The following is a 16,668-nucleotide window of genomic DNA, read 5'->3' on the forward strand; positions in this document are numbered from 1 at the left end:
CAATTTGTAATGTTTTCACAGCTGGGAATTCCTTACCCGCCTGACCCCTGGTGACCTCACTATTGTCAGTCATTAAGTGCCAAGTGCCTGTTCCTCGTGAGGCTCATCCAGACAAACAAGTGAGGGGGTCGAGCTAAACTCCTGTTCCTTCCCCGCGCCCCATTGTGGCTGACCTGAACCAACTGGGAGCTCTGTGAAAGATCCCTTGGGAAGCAGGAGTGAGAAGCGCCGGGGGATTGGTTGGCACCTGTCATGTGACTAATGCTAGGCAACATGTGCTATTGGCCTTCTGGATTGCAGGCAGCTCTGAAGGAGTCTCAGTTGGTGTGCATATGTGGGCGAATGAGCCCCGATTTCTTCTCCGAGGCAAGCTGGGAAATCTTGAAGTGACACTTCAGGTGAGGTAGGTGATCACCCAGCCTCTTCATTCCGATAAATTTCCTACCCGGGGTGCGGGGAAGGCTTCAGTGGCGTCTTCTGGATCGTGTAGCACAATCTCCCGTTCATTCTGTCAGAAAGGGGTGTGTTTTCACGTTCCCAGTTCAGTGTGGTCTGCAGCGAAGAGCTAATCATATTCTAAACAGCCGTTCTTGCTGATGGAAGTGATTGTATTTCACACTGGCTGAATGCAGATTTTTCTTTGTGAGAGTTAGAGTCCAATTAAAGAGCAGCTTGAGATCAATGAGCCTGCGAGGAAACGGGGGTGAACCAAAAATCTGACTTAGATTTTATGTTATTGGTCATTGTGGGGGGTCACAGGAGGGCATTGCTCTCCTCAGAGGAAGGGCATCCTGGCACTTTTTTTTTTTTTAAACAAAGCATACTCTTTCAAATAAAAGCCATAAAATAAATGCCTCTCTGGTGAGAGATAATTTAGTGACATTTTGCCTGAAGGACAAGACGAAGGATGCTTGGCATGCCCAGATGGATGGAAATGAAATGGATCCTACGTTCCGTACTGTGAATTTTAAGCAGAACAGAGCTACTGAAAAGAGCCGCCTTTTGAAAGCGGGCTGGAAACACAGCCCGTTAAAAAGGTATCTTACAGCCCCGATTTAAGTATACGTCTGAGCTAGCCAACATATCGAAGCTTTTGTGGCGGGAGGAGGGGCTGGAGAAGGGAAACCAGGAGCGTTAGACCAAATATTAAGGGAAATAAAACATTAACTCTTTGTTGGACATGAGCACCTATACACAGAATAGACAGAATGGTTGCTTGAAGCAGAGAAGTCTTACTATTACTGCTCCAAAAGGAAAGCATCTGTGTACGTGGTAGACATTTCTAAAAATAAAGGATTGTACAGCAGAAGTAAAGAACCCATATAGTTAAGCAGAGAAAGGTTTTCCTTGATGTGGTCAGAAAATGTAAGTGTGCGTGTTGGCATTTGTGTGTAGACACATGCTCCCGTACATTGCTATGGAGATTTCCTAGCTTGTCGGAACAAGATTAAAGAATGAAATTCTTCTGTGCACACTTACCCTGGAGTAGACCCCACTAAATCTAGGAGAAGTTACTTCTGAATAAGCATGTACTAGATTGTGCTCAATTGGGTTGAGTTCACTGCACCAGATCCTGGAGACAAGTTCCTGCAGCCTTTTCCAGTCTGGTTTCCTCCTGATATTTTGGGATAGGGCTCTCACTGCCTCTAACCATTGGCAATGCTGGCTGATGCTGTAGGGAAATGGAATCCAGACATGTTGGAGAAGGCTGATTTAAGTTTTTAGAGTGACTTTCTTGATTTGCCTCTCTGGAAGTAAGCTAGCAGAAAGAATATTTCTGAAAAATGGTGTTATCATATCTCCGCATCCCACTTCCACCATGCTAGCTTCGCTTTATATTGCCAAAAAGACAACAAGAGAGAAAAAAAGTTAACTGAAGCTTTGCATATTCAGCACTAGCACCAAATATCAAATGTCTCATCCATAAAAATATTTGAGTATTTTGCATCAGCAGATTTTTTTTTCATTTGTCCTGGATACTGTGAAGAACTCCTTTGTCATATAGCACAAACAAGTATATCATGTGCTCGCTAGCATTTTGTTATCTGCTGAACATTCTAAACTGAGAAAATCTATGTCTTCAGCAATATTCTGCCTTCCCAGAACCTACCCCCTGTGAGCATTTGTGTTTGTACAAGTGTTTTTATGCAAGTGCTTTCAAAGTTATCTTGAATACACAGGCACTAAGCTAATTATGGTAAACCTATTTCTGGCAGGTCTGATTTTCAGGGATTCTTTAGATGCCATGAATTCTACAGGAATATTTCAGGATTCAACAACTGAGGAAAACCTATAATCCATTTAAGGAGCAGAGAGTTTACTTCACACTTGTAAATTGGTGTCCTTGGTCTGCATGCCAGATATGGATAGGGAAAGTATTTATTCATTTTAGATGGTGGGTTGGAAGAAAGGATAAATCAGAAGGGCATGAGCAAAACGATTAATGAAGATGACAACCCAATGAATATGTACAAACAAAAAAATCACAAGAAGATATACTCTGTAGGCTCAGTTCTATGGCCTCCTGACATCACTTGGGAAGCCAAAGAAGGTTTAGAGTCACAGATGTCCAAAAGTCAAGCCCCTGCCTCTACTTCTCACAAGCTGGCTGTCCCACTCAAGGTTGCAAGAGGACCTTGAAGGGGAATAAGGGGGCCTGCTGAGGGGCAGAGATGGGAGAAGCCTGGGCCATGGAATTATACCTACTCCAATCAGACCCCTCCCCCCCCCACTCTGATGCTGAATCTAGACAGATGGAAAGAGATTTCTAGAGAAAATGCAGGACATGAAGTTTGCCACTATGCCTTCTGCCTTGCACTAAATGTTTGTAAGTCTCTGGGTTTGGAGTTTTGCAAGCATCTGCCCCGGAGGCTTAATTTATTACATTACATTTCTATCCTGTCTTTCTTCCTCTTGCAAGGAACCCAAGGCAGCTTACACAGTCCTCCTCTGCTCTATTTTAAACTCACAACAGCAACCCTGTGAAGTACATTAGGCTGGCCCAGAGTCACCCAATGAGCTGCATGGCTGAGTGGGGACTAAAACCCAGATGTCCTGAGTCCCAGTTCTGCACTCCTAACCACTACACCACACTGGCTGTCTTTTTAAACTTGCACCTAAAATACTTTAGATCAGGAGCAGGCAAAAAAAAGATCTGGATTTCAACTCTCTCCTGGCTAATGTTGGAGTTTTAGTGGAAATTTACTTTCTTCCCAACCCTGAGTTAGATGCAAGAGCTGACTGTTTGGAAGCTGAAGTCAGAAATGCATTCATATCTCAGCGTATCCCCTGGCCTTCACCCAAGGATAATTCTGTGTGCTTAAGGTTTCAGTCATACTGACTAAGAAGCAAGTCAATACTCAGGAGGGTTTAACTTCTGCCTGCGTAAACTTACATGTATCATGCTCCATGCCCCATTGAATTCAATGGCTAGGGTCAGCTAATGTTGGTTGTGTCCAGCTCCTACACATAGTCACAACTAATCTGCTTCATTGGTTTTGCAGCCTCATTATGATCAACTTTAGTTGGGTTTGGTTGCAATGCTTGTTGCCCTAGAAGGTACTCATCATATGGAAGTAGGAATATAATATCATAGAAGCTCCTCTACATCACAACAAAGGAACACTGATCCTGTATAAGAACATCACAAGTTGACTAGACTAGACCAAAAAACCAAATGCCTATTGAAATTTCACCAACATGTCACAAGCATAAAACTCTGTCTTATCAATCTTCCCCAGCAGCTGGCATACAGATGTATACTGTCTTTGATGCTGGAGGCAATCTATAACCATCATGACTAGTATCCATGCATAGCCTTCCTTTAATTTGCCTAATCATCTTTTAAAACCAACTTGATGGCCATCACTCTATCCTGTGGTAGAAAATTCTATAATTTGACTGTATAAAGCAGTACTTCCTTTTGTTTATCATAAATATTCTACCCCTGAGGTTCATTGGATGACCTATGGAAGCCAGTGTGGTATGGTGCTCACAGTGTTGGACTGAGACTCTTGAGAATATGCACAGTATTGTATTTTAAAGGGTTTTTCCTCTTATCAGGTGGTAAAGAAATGCAATAAATGAAGTGGTATTTCCAGTTTCCTTTCTAATGATCCTCAGCATGGAGTTTGCCTTTTTTGTAGCAGCTGCATACTGGGTAGCCATTTTCACAGAGCTATCTCCCACAACCCCCTATCTCCATTCCTGCTCAGTCACCACCAACTCAGACCCAGTCCACATGTGTGTGAAATTAGGAGTTTGATTTGTTTTTGTTTTTGCCTCGATGTTACTTCACACTTTTTTCATGACGCATTTACTGTGCACTCTTGATTCTTCACTCAGGATAGTTTGTGGATGTTTTACACAACATTGTCATCCTCCAGGTCTCTGCGGTGCTTTGCAACCATTTTAGGGTTGGTTTCACTTTTTTCTGACAAAGTTCAGGCATATCCCTGAATGTTGCCGTGCAATCTGACATATTTGCAAAATTCTGCTCTACCACAAAGCCAGCTAGAACATACGTGTTATGGAATATATAAAAGATCAGAGGATGAAAAACTCTGGAAGAAAGCATGTATAAAGTAGATAATTTTAATCCACAGACGATCCAGAAGCAGAAGCCTTGGTAACATCATGAGTTAAAAGGCCCACGTAGAAAAGGCCTTGCTTATATAGAATTACATTTGCCATTTTAGTATTCACTCTCCAGTTTGGAGGGGCCCTTTTGAAATTGCTTACCAGCCCTTTTTGTTTGAACCACCTGACTAATTTGGTGTCTTCTACAAACTTTGCTAACCCCTGAAACCAGATAATGTATGATAATTAATATCTATTTGAATTATTATTAAAAGCACCAGTTTCAAAGATCCTCCAAGGACCCCATTGTATTTATTTATTTATTTATTTATATTTTCTCTGCCCTTTTGCCTTCAAGGAACCCACAGTGGCTTACATAATCTTCCTCCTCCTCTTAATCTTATCCTCACAACAACGCTATGAGGTAGGTTGGACTGAGAGTTAGTGACTGGCTCAAAGTCACCCAGTGAGCTTTGTGGCTGAGTAGGGACTAGAAACTGGACCTCCTGGATTCTAGTCCATCAGTATAACCACAATGCTACACTGAAACTCATTGTCTCCAATGATCTCTCTCCTTTGTGAGTGCTGGCCATTCATTCCTACCCTCTTTAACCAGTTTCAGATCTATAACAGGACTGCTAAGTCTTCTTACTGCTAAGGACGTCTCAGTAGTGAAACGGGTAAGAAGCCTTTTCAAAGTCCAAAGTCTGTCAAACGAATCACTAGTTTTGGAAGTGGGGAATGTCCTGAAATGTTTGAATAAGCTTTTTCGATTTGTAACAAGTATCCTTGGTCCTGGTGGTGGGGGCACTGTATTGTAAGTATTCTTTTGATTGTATGTTTAATTTTATATGTTTTTTATTTTAAATGCAGTATCTTTTGGCTGTATTTTAGATTGAAAATTAATTTAAAAAGTCCAAATAAACAATGTTTCCATGAATGTTTTCTGAATTCCTGTTTGAAGTCACCCAAGTCATCAGTCATCATTATGAAGTCCTTGTATTAATGGACTGCTTGAAATTTTGGTTCTACATAGAGTAGACCCACATCTAACTCAAGTCCCATAAATTCTATGTGTGTATATTGAGTAGGTCTAACATGGCCTGCAGCCCAATGTTTTCCATGGCACTGCTTTGTACAAGAAGATAATCTCCATGTATATCTCACATATTTGTTTGTGCATGGCATGACTGTTCATTTTGCCTCAAAAGAGGAAGATATAACCTCATGAGTGAGGAATGTGTTGCTTAGTACATTATCTCTTCTGGGAAAAGGATAATGCATGATGCACCCCATTGCCCCATTTACTTTCTTGGAACTTTCTTCTAGGATAAAAGTGTCAGGTCTAGGATAAAGATGACAAGCAGAAGATCCATTAAGGGAAGACATTCCAGAGTTATCTCCCTGGGATTGGGGACTAGGGTAGTTGTCGTTTTTTTAAAAAATCTGCTTTTCATACAGAGTTAGATCAGTGGATATAGGATGGATTTAGCATATCAGCATGGAGTATTTTGCATTATTTTTTTCTCCCTAATTCTTCATAATACTAAAGCCTGAGATCACCTGATGAAGGTGAATGGTGGGAGACTCAAGACAGACCAAAGGAAGTACTTCTTCATGCACTGCATAATTAAACTCTAGGATTTACTTCCACATGATGTAATGATGGCCACCAATTTGGACAACTTGAAAAGAGGATTGGACTAATTCATGGAGTTAAAGGCTATAATTGGCCCCTAGTCCTGATGACTATATGCTACCCTTAATATCAAAAGCAGGAATGCAAGCTGGATGGAGCTGTCGCACTCAGGACAAAACAGGACAGACACCAATACTCCATTGTAGAGGTCTCTTGGGCATGGTAAGGGCAGCATTTTTTATGGCCTGTTTTTTCTATCAGCCATAAGATCTTCCCATATGTACACAAAGGGCTTTTCTACAGCCAGTTGTTAATTGCATGGTGTTTTGTTGCATCTGCTTTTGAGTTTCAGCACAAAACTGAGAGCTGAGCCCTATAGGAGCACAGTTTCTTTTCCTGCTTTTCCATTATATAACCTCTAGGTGGCACTGTGGTATAATAAAGGTTTCCCCTTGACATTGAGTCCAGTCATGTCTGACTCTAGGGGGCGGTGCTCATCTCCATTTCCTAGCCGAGGGAGCCAACGTTTGTCCAGTGTTTGTCCTCAGACAGTCTCCGTGGTCATGTGGCCAGCATGACTAAACACCGAGGTGCATGGAACACTGTTTACCTTCCCACCAAAGTGGTACCTTTTTATTTACTTGCATTTGCATGCTTTTGAACTGCAAGGTTGACAGGAGCTGGGACGGAGCGGGAACTCATGTAATAGAACTCATGTGGTGTAATAGAATAGCACAAATTAGCAAGAGGAAATTGCATTTTATTTCACTTTTGCTTGCTTTCATGCCTGCTCTAAAAATATTCACTGCAAGCCCTATTGGATACAAAAGCAAAACTGGAGGGTCAGATAACATCTTAAGTACCTGCAAACAACTATAAGGAGAGAATGCCAAGTGTGTGATAAATGCCCCTCCCCTTTTTAAGAAAAGCTCAACTTCTGGTTCTTTGATGCTTATGGAAAGTTGTTTCTTTCAAGTGGATGCTTTAGGGACCTCTGCTTAGATGACCTGAAGGAAAAGAAAAAAAGCATACTGCATAACTTGCTAATGCTTGAACTTCATATGTACTGGGGTAGGCATATTAAAAAGATATATTAAGTACTAACATTCAAAGACCTAAACAACCTAGGGCCAGGTTATCTCATCTCATATATACCTACCTAGACCCTGAGGTCATCTTTGGGGGTCCTTTTCTGGAAGCTCCTTCCAAAGAAAGTGAGATGGGTATCTATCAGGAGGAGGGTGTTTTTGGTTGAAGCACCCTGGTTTTGGAATGAGCTCTCAAAAGAGGTGCACCTGGCACCTGCTTTGTATTCTTTTTGGCATCAGGTCAAAACCTCTTTATTTTCCCAGCATTTTAACAATGTAACTTTTAAACTTTATTTTATATATTCAATTTTATTCTGTACCACTGCTATGTTTCCATGCTAAATAATAGCAATAGCAATTGCTATTATGATTTTCTTCATTTAAATTAATTCTTTTGCACATATCTTTTTAACTTTAGGGGGACCTAAGTGGGGGACCTTTAGGGGGACCTAAGTACCCTCAATTGGGTAGCCTGGATCTAAATGGGAGGCCTTGGCCCCCAGTTCTGCATTGGCCCCAAAGGAGGAGGACTCAGTGGGGGATCTGGGCCGCCCTGAAGAGATTTGAGGGGGCATGATGGGGATGGTGGAGAGGTACTACACGGGTGCATGGAAGAAAATGCAGGGAAAGAAAGGAATAAAAGTGCAAAGGTGAAGCAATCAGCATGTCTTCTAAAAGAGACTGCTTTGCGCAGGATGACCCATGCAAGCAACCAAATGTCTTTCATGCAGTGAAGTTCTTGTCACAAGGACAATTACAAGTGGATTTATGGAAGAAGAGGAAGAAGAAGCAGCTATGTGTGACGGTAATAGCAGAGCTCATTAAAGGTGCAAGAATGACATAATGAACAGCCTTTGGCTTAAGCGAGGCCCTGAGCAGTGCTGAAACACCAGCTGTGGCCAATGCCCTGCCGCTGAGCAGCAGCACCACGCTGTGTGGCTCAGCTTGAGTAAGGGCACGTGGGGAGCGGCTCCGTGTGGCAGCTCCTGCTGTGCAACCCGATCAAAGTCCTGTGCTCATCGGGACACCCTCTCTGCCGCCAAACATACGCAGGCCTCAGCAGCTGGCTGCTTCTATATTCTGCAGCGGGCCACACTGCCGCAGTTGGCATTCACAGTTCAAAACGGCATCCCAATTGTGGCAGGCTATCTCCCGCTCTTCGCATGCCCCTCGCCAGTTTGAAGCATTAGCAGGCAAGCCAGTTCCCCCTGTTTCACAAGGCGTCACAGTGCTTTGACAAGGCGTACACAGGAGCATCGTGGAGAATGCCTTGTCAAAACATCCTCCCACTGCGTAGGCTGTAGGCGAGATGGGTTACACTGAACACATTGCAGTGCATATTCCATGTTAGTGTAGGAAGAATAGTCTGTCTTGGGTAATTTCTAGCAGAGCGGTAGTGCCTCTATTTATAGATTTATGACATTTCTGTACCACCAAATAGCCAAAGCAACCCAGGCGTTCCACGAAAACTAAAAATCTAAAATGCAACATTTAAGAACCCGATATAAAACCTTCAGCTGTTTAAAGCATAATAAACCCAGGGTAAAAAGCACCAGCAAGGAAAGATGTAACAACCCAATAAAAAAGTGAAAGATTGAAAGGCCTGAAAGGGTGGGCAGGGAAGGGCTTGGCTGGCCAGCAAAAAGACCACATGTATGCACCAGGTGAACCCCTTTGAGGAGCACATACCACAAGCATGGTGTCACCAACAAAAGGTCCTCTCCTTAATTGTACCTGCCTCCAAAGCCCTGATGTCGAGCCCTGCTGATGGGAATTGTAGTTCAATGCATCTGGAGGGTTTCAGATTGGGAAAGGCTGAGCTAGACCTCTAAATATTTATAGTGGCATGTGTTACATTTCAAATGTTTCAAAATTAGGAGACTGACTTAAAATAGTTTTTAAAAATTAATGCCAAGCCAATCTTTATTAAGCATTAGTCATGTTCTCAAGACATTGCTCCTATTTCTTTGTCCAAATAAATGGGTCTTGCTTGGCCAAATATTGTGCACCTCAGTGATATATGAGCTTGAAACAGTTGGAGGGGTATAGTTTTGAACGATTGAAAAGAAATGCTGCATTGCATGATGTCATCTGGCGTTTTTATGAAGCCAGTTTCAAAGGATTTCCTATTGTCAGCTGACTGCTCACAATATTTGAAGTGAGTATGTGCCTCATCAAAGTAATTAATCTTATTGAGCGACTGAGAAAACATATGGCTCCAGATGGTATCATGCAAACTCTTTGGCTTGTTTAATTCCTTTGAGACTATTCCCCCCTTCTCCCACCATGCATATTGCCCCATTGATATAATTGTATGTATCTCATCCTGCAGCATATCTTATAATCGGTCAAGTGCAAATGAGATAATGTCTCAGATTAAACTTTTATCTCATGGAATTGCAACAGTGTATTACTGCTTTCTCCCACCTCAGTGTTAGCTATTACTAAGGCAGTGAGAGGGTGGGGAGGGCTTTGGACACAGCTTTGGCCTTGGATGGGCTGTGCTTCAGTGTCAGAACACATGCTTTGCACGCAGAAGTTCCAAGTTTGAGCTCTGATATCTTCAGGTAGGGATGAAAAAATTCCTGCCTGAAACCCTGGAGAAATGCTGCCAGTCCATGCCAAGGATACAGTGGTACCTTGGCTCACGAACGCCTCAGTTCACGACCAAATCAGGTAGCAAACAAAAACTTCGTAAAAATTTTGACTCAGGTCGCGAACTCCACATTGAGTGGCAACTGTGATAGTGACATCTCCCCCCCCCAGTGTGCCCATGTTCACGCCCGTCTCCCCCCCCCCAGCACACCGGGATGATGGGCATGTGCAGGGATGACAGGTGCAATTGCAGTCATGCTGGGGGGCCGGGGAGATAGCCTCACTCATGCTTGGGGGTGGGGGGAGATGGCCGCAATCTTTGTTTTTCTTTGTCACTTTGCTTCACATTTTTCTGATTAAAAAAAAATAGTTACAGAACGGATTATTCTTATTTACATTGAACCTTATGGGGAGATTTAACTTGGCTCACAACCAATTTGGGTCATGACCAGAGTCCTGGAACGGATTAAGTTTGTGAGCCAAGGTACCACTGTACTGGTTTAGGTGTGCCGCAGTCTGAATCAGTATAAGACAGTTTCGTATACCGCTGTGTCCCCATGTGCTGTGCCCATTCCTGGAGAATGCAGAGATGGCCACAGTAGCATGTGATTTAGTTACAGCGCATGCTCTACATAGGCCCACCTTTGATAAGTGTTTAGAAATCTTTGGGCCAAATTCCTGCACCCAGGCTCTTAAAAAGGCCTGTATACAGAGAGAACATAAGGAAAGTCATGCAGGATCAGACCAAGGTGCATCTAGTCCAGCGCTCTCTTCAGACAGTGGCCAACCAGCTGCTGATGGGGTCCTACAAGCACAAGCTGTCTGGAGGCTTGTGTACATACTGGCCAGGTTGGCATGTCATGAGAAGCCATGGTGATTTCTTACACTTGTCCTGTTGTCCAAACCCTGTTGTGCTGTTTCTACATGGTATGGTTGGTTTCCCCAAACCACGAAGAGAAGCTGTTGTCTGTCCTAAGGTTTCCATGCTTCACTGCAGCTTCTGTAGTCGTCTGGGCACAGGATCACCATTTAGCCATTGCTGGTTTGGAAACACTATAGAATCCCATGGAAAGAGCAGTGGCAGAAGCAGTCACTCAGCCATTTCTTCTCTACTACCCTCAACTTCTCTACTACCCTAGCAACACACACATCAGCTGTATTCACATATAATGACCAGCCATGGCAGGAATGGCCTGTCATTATGTATGAGTTCAGCAAGCATGCTGAAGCATGGCCATTCGATTACCTTGAAACCCCATGGAGAATTACTGGTTTGTTGTAAGGTTTCCACATTTGAGCATTGCTTGTCATTATGTGTGAATCCAGCCTGTTTTTTTGCTGTCCAGTTCTGCCTAGCAACTGCTGAGGTAGCCACAGCCATACTCTGATTGGCTGCCTCATGCTGCGTTTTCCTTCTCTCTGTGTGCTGCCTTCCTAATTCCCAGCTGCAGTTCTGGAATAGCAGCAGGGCATTGTACCACCCCATCCTCAACAGCAGCAATCGCGGAGGCAGCCATGCTTGACACTCCAGTCTGGTCACTTTACCGGAGCAGCACTTTGAAAAGGCTGAATGTTTGCTCAACTCGGGCACCCAACTGTTTCCTCTTCTGAAGGCAGCTTTACACACAAGAGGAACACACTGGCTGTGCACAGGCATCCTCATCAGGACGATCCCCCTGCAGAAGCCCAGGTCTCCCACTCTTTTGCCTTGCCCTCTGCTCCTATCTTGTCCCAAGCATTTCTGAGTGCTGTCAACAAGCCCTGCTGCCCCTCACCGCCTCCCCACACCTGCAGGACAAACACCTTCCTTGTGGCCGGCCAGCAAGCTTCCCCGTGCAGATGCCCACACATGCTCCTCTGAGAAGGTCATTCTGGCGACACACTCCCTCTCTACCTGGCATAGCCTGCCCACAAAGAAGCACTCAGCGTGACTGGCTGCAAAGGGAGGTGGCCTCTGGTGGCACATCCGAGTCATATAGCCATATGTATCCACTCCCCACACCATATAGCAGTGTGGGGAGTGGATACATGTGGTGAGCAAGGGGTAGAGGTGGGTGTGTAGGAGGGTGTGCTTGAAGGTGGAGTCAGAGCAGGGCCATTCCTGCAGTGCTTCTCTGGAGCAACAGTGCTACTCCAGTGAATGGGCAGTTGCTTCACAGAGCAGCAGAAAAGCAACCACAAAAAGGCAGCTTGCTGAGGAATATGTGGACCCATACTCCTCAGAGAGGCATGTGGGGTGGGTAGCAGTGGTGCATGTTGGGATTGATTTTCAGCCATGGGGGCTGATGGGATACTAGCTGCCGTTGGGAGGGAATATGGCAGTATGTAGAAATGACTCATGCTTAGTTACCTTGTGAATGTGAGTACAGGACACAGAAAGAAAGGTAGCCTTGTTGTATTACTTAGTGTTAAGTGTGAACAACCCCATAATCACTTGCTTTATTCATATTTGCTAAGCAAGGATCCCATCTCCCTGTTTACTTTTGGAAACAGGAGAAAGTGGATAAACAGAAGGAGGGAGAAGGAGGAATCATGGCAAAATTATTATGATTTAATAAAAATTCATTTGGGAGCTGGAATGGCTAGGAATCATTGCAGGCATGTGGGCATACTTGGAAGGGAAAGAGGGAGAACTCACCTCAAAACCTCAGTGGACCAGTTAGGTCAAGGTTGCTGAGGTCCACAGGGAGCAAAAGAACTAAGACGGAAGTATTGCTCAAGGGGGCTGATGGGTTCTGTGGTAAGAGCAGGCAGATGGAGCAGGGAGCAAAGAAACTGCATGGGGTTGTTTGGTAAGTTTGGGCAAAAGTTCACATGTCCCAGAAAGAGTGTATGCAATGAGTATCCACTGTGAATGAACTGTCATTCCTCCATCCTTCCCCTTGACAGAGGGGCTACAAAAATAGCCCACTGCTGCATATCACAGTGATGGTGCCGCCATTAGAGAAAATGGTGCTCTCCCATTTGGGAGCTCTGATTCATAGAACTGTGGTAGCCACTGGAGAGAAAGGTGACCTTTCTGGAGAGAGGCTATATGCCAACTTCCCCCTGCTCAGATCTTGCACTACAACTCCTGCCATCCTCAGCCAGCACTCCAAGAACAAACTTGGCTGGGGATCATGGGAGTTGTAGTCTGGTGTGCTTGGACGACACCAAGCACACCAGGTTGGGGAAGCCTGCTGTGGGCATTTAAAGTGAATACTGAGCAGAATGTAATGTGAGTAAATATGTTGACATCAGCACGTTTCAACTTTTTCAGGCTTGTCTCGAGCTGGTAATAATTTCAAAAGCAAGGGACAGAAGGAAAAAACACCACTGATGAGCCAGAGGAGAACCAATGGGCTATGGGAATGAAACTGTGACCGAGAGCTTCTGTACATCTCACCCCAGGGTACGTGTGATCAGTTTCTTCCATTGTGGTATTTCTGTATGTGAAGCAGACAATGCAGAAGATGCATTCAGCTTGTGCAGGACAAGATTCAATTTCAGTACTAATGTCCCGGTCACTATTAGTATTAGTAATGCCATTGTTTCTGGCAGTCTTCAACTGTGCTGCAGTACAGGGGGATTGCTGAAAGCCCCTGAGCTAAACTTGGCTGTGCAGAATCTGATCTGGCCTTGTAATAGCCAATGGGAGGCAAAAAGGTGTAGAGAATGTCTTGGGCAATGGAACACACTGGCAGACCCCATCCAGAAATGAGTAGATGCTGGTAGTTCAGTGTGGTAGAGTGGTTCACAAACCATGTTGCTGGGTTCAGACAACACAGCAAGCCACCCCTGGCTTATAAGCCACCATGGCTTTCATATTGTGTGAACCTAGCCACTGAGTTAAATGGGGCTTACTTTCATTTAATTGCCCTTAATGCCAGGTAAGGTCATAGAGGACTGCAGTTTCTCCACAGCAACAAGCCATCAGGAAGAATTAACTAAGGACTAAATTAGTTACTATTGCTATGTTTTGAGTAGAATCAGTGATGTGATTACTGCTTAGTTTAAGATTAAAGAGCCCTTGGATAAACAGAAGCCATAGAGAAGGGCCACCCAGATGGCACACAGTTTGAAGGCCCCTGAATCCTAGCAGGCCACTGGAGAGCAATCCCTGAATGAAACATCCTCCAATGCTCTGGGACTCTTGAAAACAGGCATTCCTGTAAAAAGAGATATATAGTCCATCATGCACAGGTAAAAGCATCTACACTCCAAACGATGAACATGTACAGTGGGGGACAATAATAAAGAAATGTTGCCCGAATAAGTGCAAAATGCTGTCATCAGCATCTTTTCAGAATTGACCATCGATTCTGGAAGATTTGCTGAGACTCTTGAAATAAATACAGTACTCGCATTTTCCTGGAGCTGGCATGTACTCAGGCCAAATGGCTGCATTTTAAATTCAGCCCACTGTGAAATAGATGCTACTGTGCACAGGACAACTCAGAGAAGTTATTGCACCGTTTCCTTGTACAGATTTTATGCCATGACTGAAGAGCAGCTACTGAAAAATAGGTAGAATAAACTTCGACATTATTGCTCTTGTTGATTTCATTTCTATATTGCTCAATAGTTGATGCTTTCTTGGTGGTTCGCAATAGCCAAAGTTCTTTGTCACTCCTTTTGAGATTTTTTTTAAGGTTCAAAATAATGCCTTGAGAGCTGCAGTGATATCTTACAGGTTTATTAGGATGCTGTTTATTAGTTGATAGCTAATGGATCTTGTCCATAAACACTATGCAGGAATGCAGTGATCCAGCATGTGCTCACATTTTCCCCCCCTTCAGAGCAAACAAGCTAGGAAGGATCTGAGTTATTTTACTTCCAAGAATGTTGTTGACATCCCACATTTCTCCCTCAAGGTAATTACCTCAGTGTAATGAGACTGGGGGCCAAAGCAGACCTTGCTCTATACCAGTGTCTAGCAGCTGCACCTTTAAAAATGTGTAACTGGGTGCAACTGGATAGTGATCCTACATGAGGAGAGCTATGGAGCTTTTAAGATTGAGAATAGGGCCACTGTGTCTAATCTAGAGTAAAAAATAATTTAAAAAGAGAGTGAGTTTCTAGACATTTAAAATAACATCTGGTTTTGCCCTAAAATATGTAAGGAAGGGATGCTTTCAGAATGTTTCCTAGCCTGAGTCAGACAGTGACTTCTGCCATTCTTCCTTCAAAGCTTGGACTGTGGGCAGTAGCTTAGACATGTGACTATGAGCAATACAGATTCTTTGTCTACAAAGCACTAACCTGTCCTAAATATCAATTCAAGCATAGACAGTTGACAAATATGGAAAGCAGAGATATTGGTGAAGAATCTAAAGGGCAGTTGGCAAAGATCTATCTATAGTTTGATTTGTGATCATAATAATGGTAGGCCAAAATATAGTTTTGAGTTACTGATTACAGAACAAGACTGGCTTGATTTATATCAGTCTATTAAGCATCTATCTGTATGTTTCTCAGTGTATCAAATACAAAATAAAGTTTTTCTTAATGCTATGTAACTCTAGGATCTTCTCTGTCTGCAAAGGACCCAGAACAGAGATATATCTGATGTGGTTGGGGGCAACTATGTATATGACATCTAGTATCATCGGTCAATATTGTGTGGTATATAATGTATGGTAGGACACACAATTTGTTGAAATTCTTTATTGATCCTACTCAGTGTGATAGAGACTAGTGTGTCAAGATGAATATGGTTATTCAACTGTTGTTTCCAGCTGCTTGTTGTTAATATTGCACGAGCAAGTTATTGGGAAAAATGTGGTCTTCTGTTGATGTTGATGACAGAAAGGGATAAACTACTGAAGTCTAAGGGAGACAGAGGGAGCAGCAAGTATATTCTCTAGCAGATATATGGGAAGCTTTTGTTATATAGGGTTTACATATTTCTGTAAATATTAATGTTTTCATATTTTGTACTTTGTCCCCTTCTTTAGTCTCTTCCTTTTCTTTATTTTCTCCTTATGTGAAATTGTTATATGTTGCAATGATTTTATACAAAATATTTTCTTAAGAAAGCTTGACAAAGGAAGAAGGAAGATATCCAGCTTTTCCAAAGCTGAACCTGCCTTTATGCCTCCAAGGCTATGATTGACTATGTTCTCTTGCAGTTCTTCATGCTTGCAATTCAGTCCTTCCAATCTGCTCTTTCTCCCTTCAGACTGCAACTCATAAGCTACCTCTTCCTGGAGCCTTTAATGTAACCCCATAGCATCTGAAACAAAATCAGACATAGCAAGTTCAGTCAAATCTACTCCCTGTGTTTAGAACTGTAGCCGTGGTAGATGTAGATTTGTGCATTTTCATTCCTTGGTTTCCTTTGCTACTGTCTTTTTCCTGTCATTAACCATCCACTAAAATTTAGATTGAAAACTCTGCAGGACAGGATTGCACTTGTTTGGGTTGTTCACACAGAGATGCAAGTTAGGTCATCTATAGCTAGGCTGCCCACTTATGAATTGCCCGAAAAGGAAACCACTCAGAAATGAGAACAGTCACCTGTACATTTGCACAGGCTAATTTATATGTAGGGATGCAGATTTAAGAATGGGCATAATTTAAATACAAACACAATATTATTGCTCTTAATTATATTTCTACACTGCCCAATAGCCGAAGCTCTCACCATAGTGTGGAAGATGGTGACCAGGTGTTCACTGTGCCTGACTTGTTTATCCTGTTGCCCAGGGCCAACTGTTCATGGACAAGAGTTGGAAAGTCCTAAAAAGAGAGGACTTTCCTCTGTAGAAGAAAGCAAATGACTGAAGT

General features: G+C 43.2%; 1 protein-coding gene across 3 annotated transcripts in view; it reads left to right on the top strand.

The window, feature by feature from the left end:
• The first annotated feature begins 332 nt into the window (after nt 1–332).
• Nucleotides 333–16,668, top strand: part of TMEM108 (transmembrane protein 108) — a 201,391-nt gene continuing 185,055 nt past the window's right edge. For 2 of the 3 annotated variants that reach the window (XM_044419167.1, XM_044419170.1), the window contains exons 1-2: nt 333–403; nt 13,160–13,291. The gene's annotated coding sequence lies outside the window, so the exon portion shown is untranslated. Of the gene's footprint in view, nt 404–13,159; nt 13,292–16,668 lie in introns of those variants that run through there. The other variant, XM_044419169.1, reaches the window with a different exon arrangement.

Source organism: Varanus komodoensis, unplaced genomic scaffold, assembly GCF_004798865.1.
Source record: "Varanus komodoensis strain SLA01 unplaced genomic scaffold, ASM479886v1 scaffold10, whole genome shotgun sequence".
Lineage (NCBI taxonomy): Eukaryota > Metazoa > Chordata > Lepidosauria > Squamata > Varanidae > Varanus > Varanus komodoensis.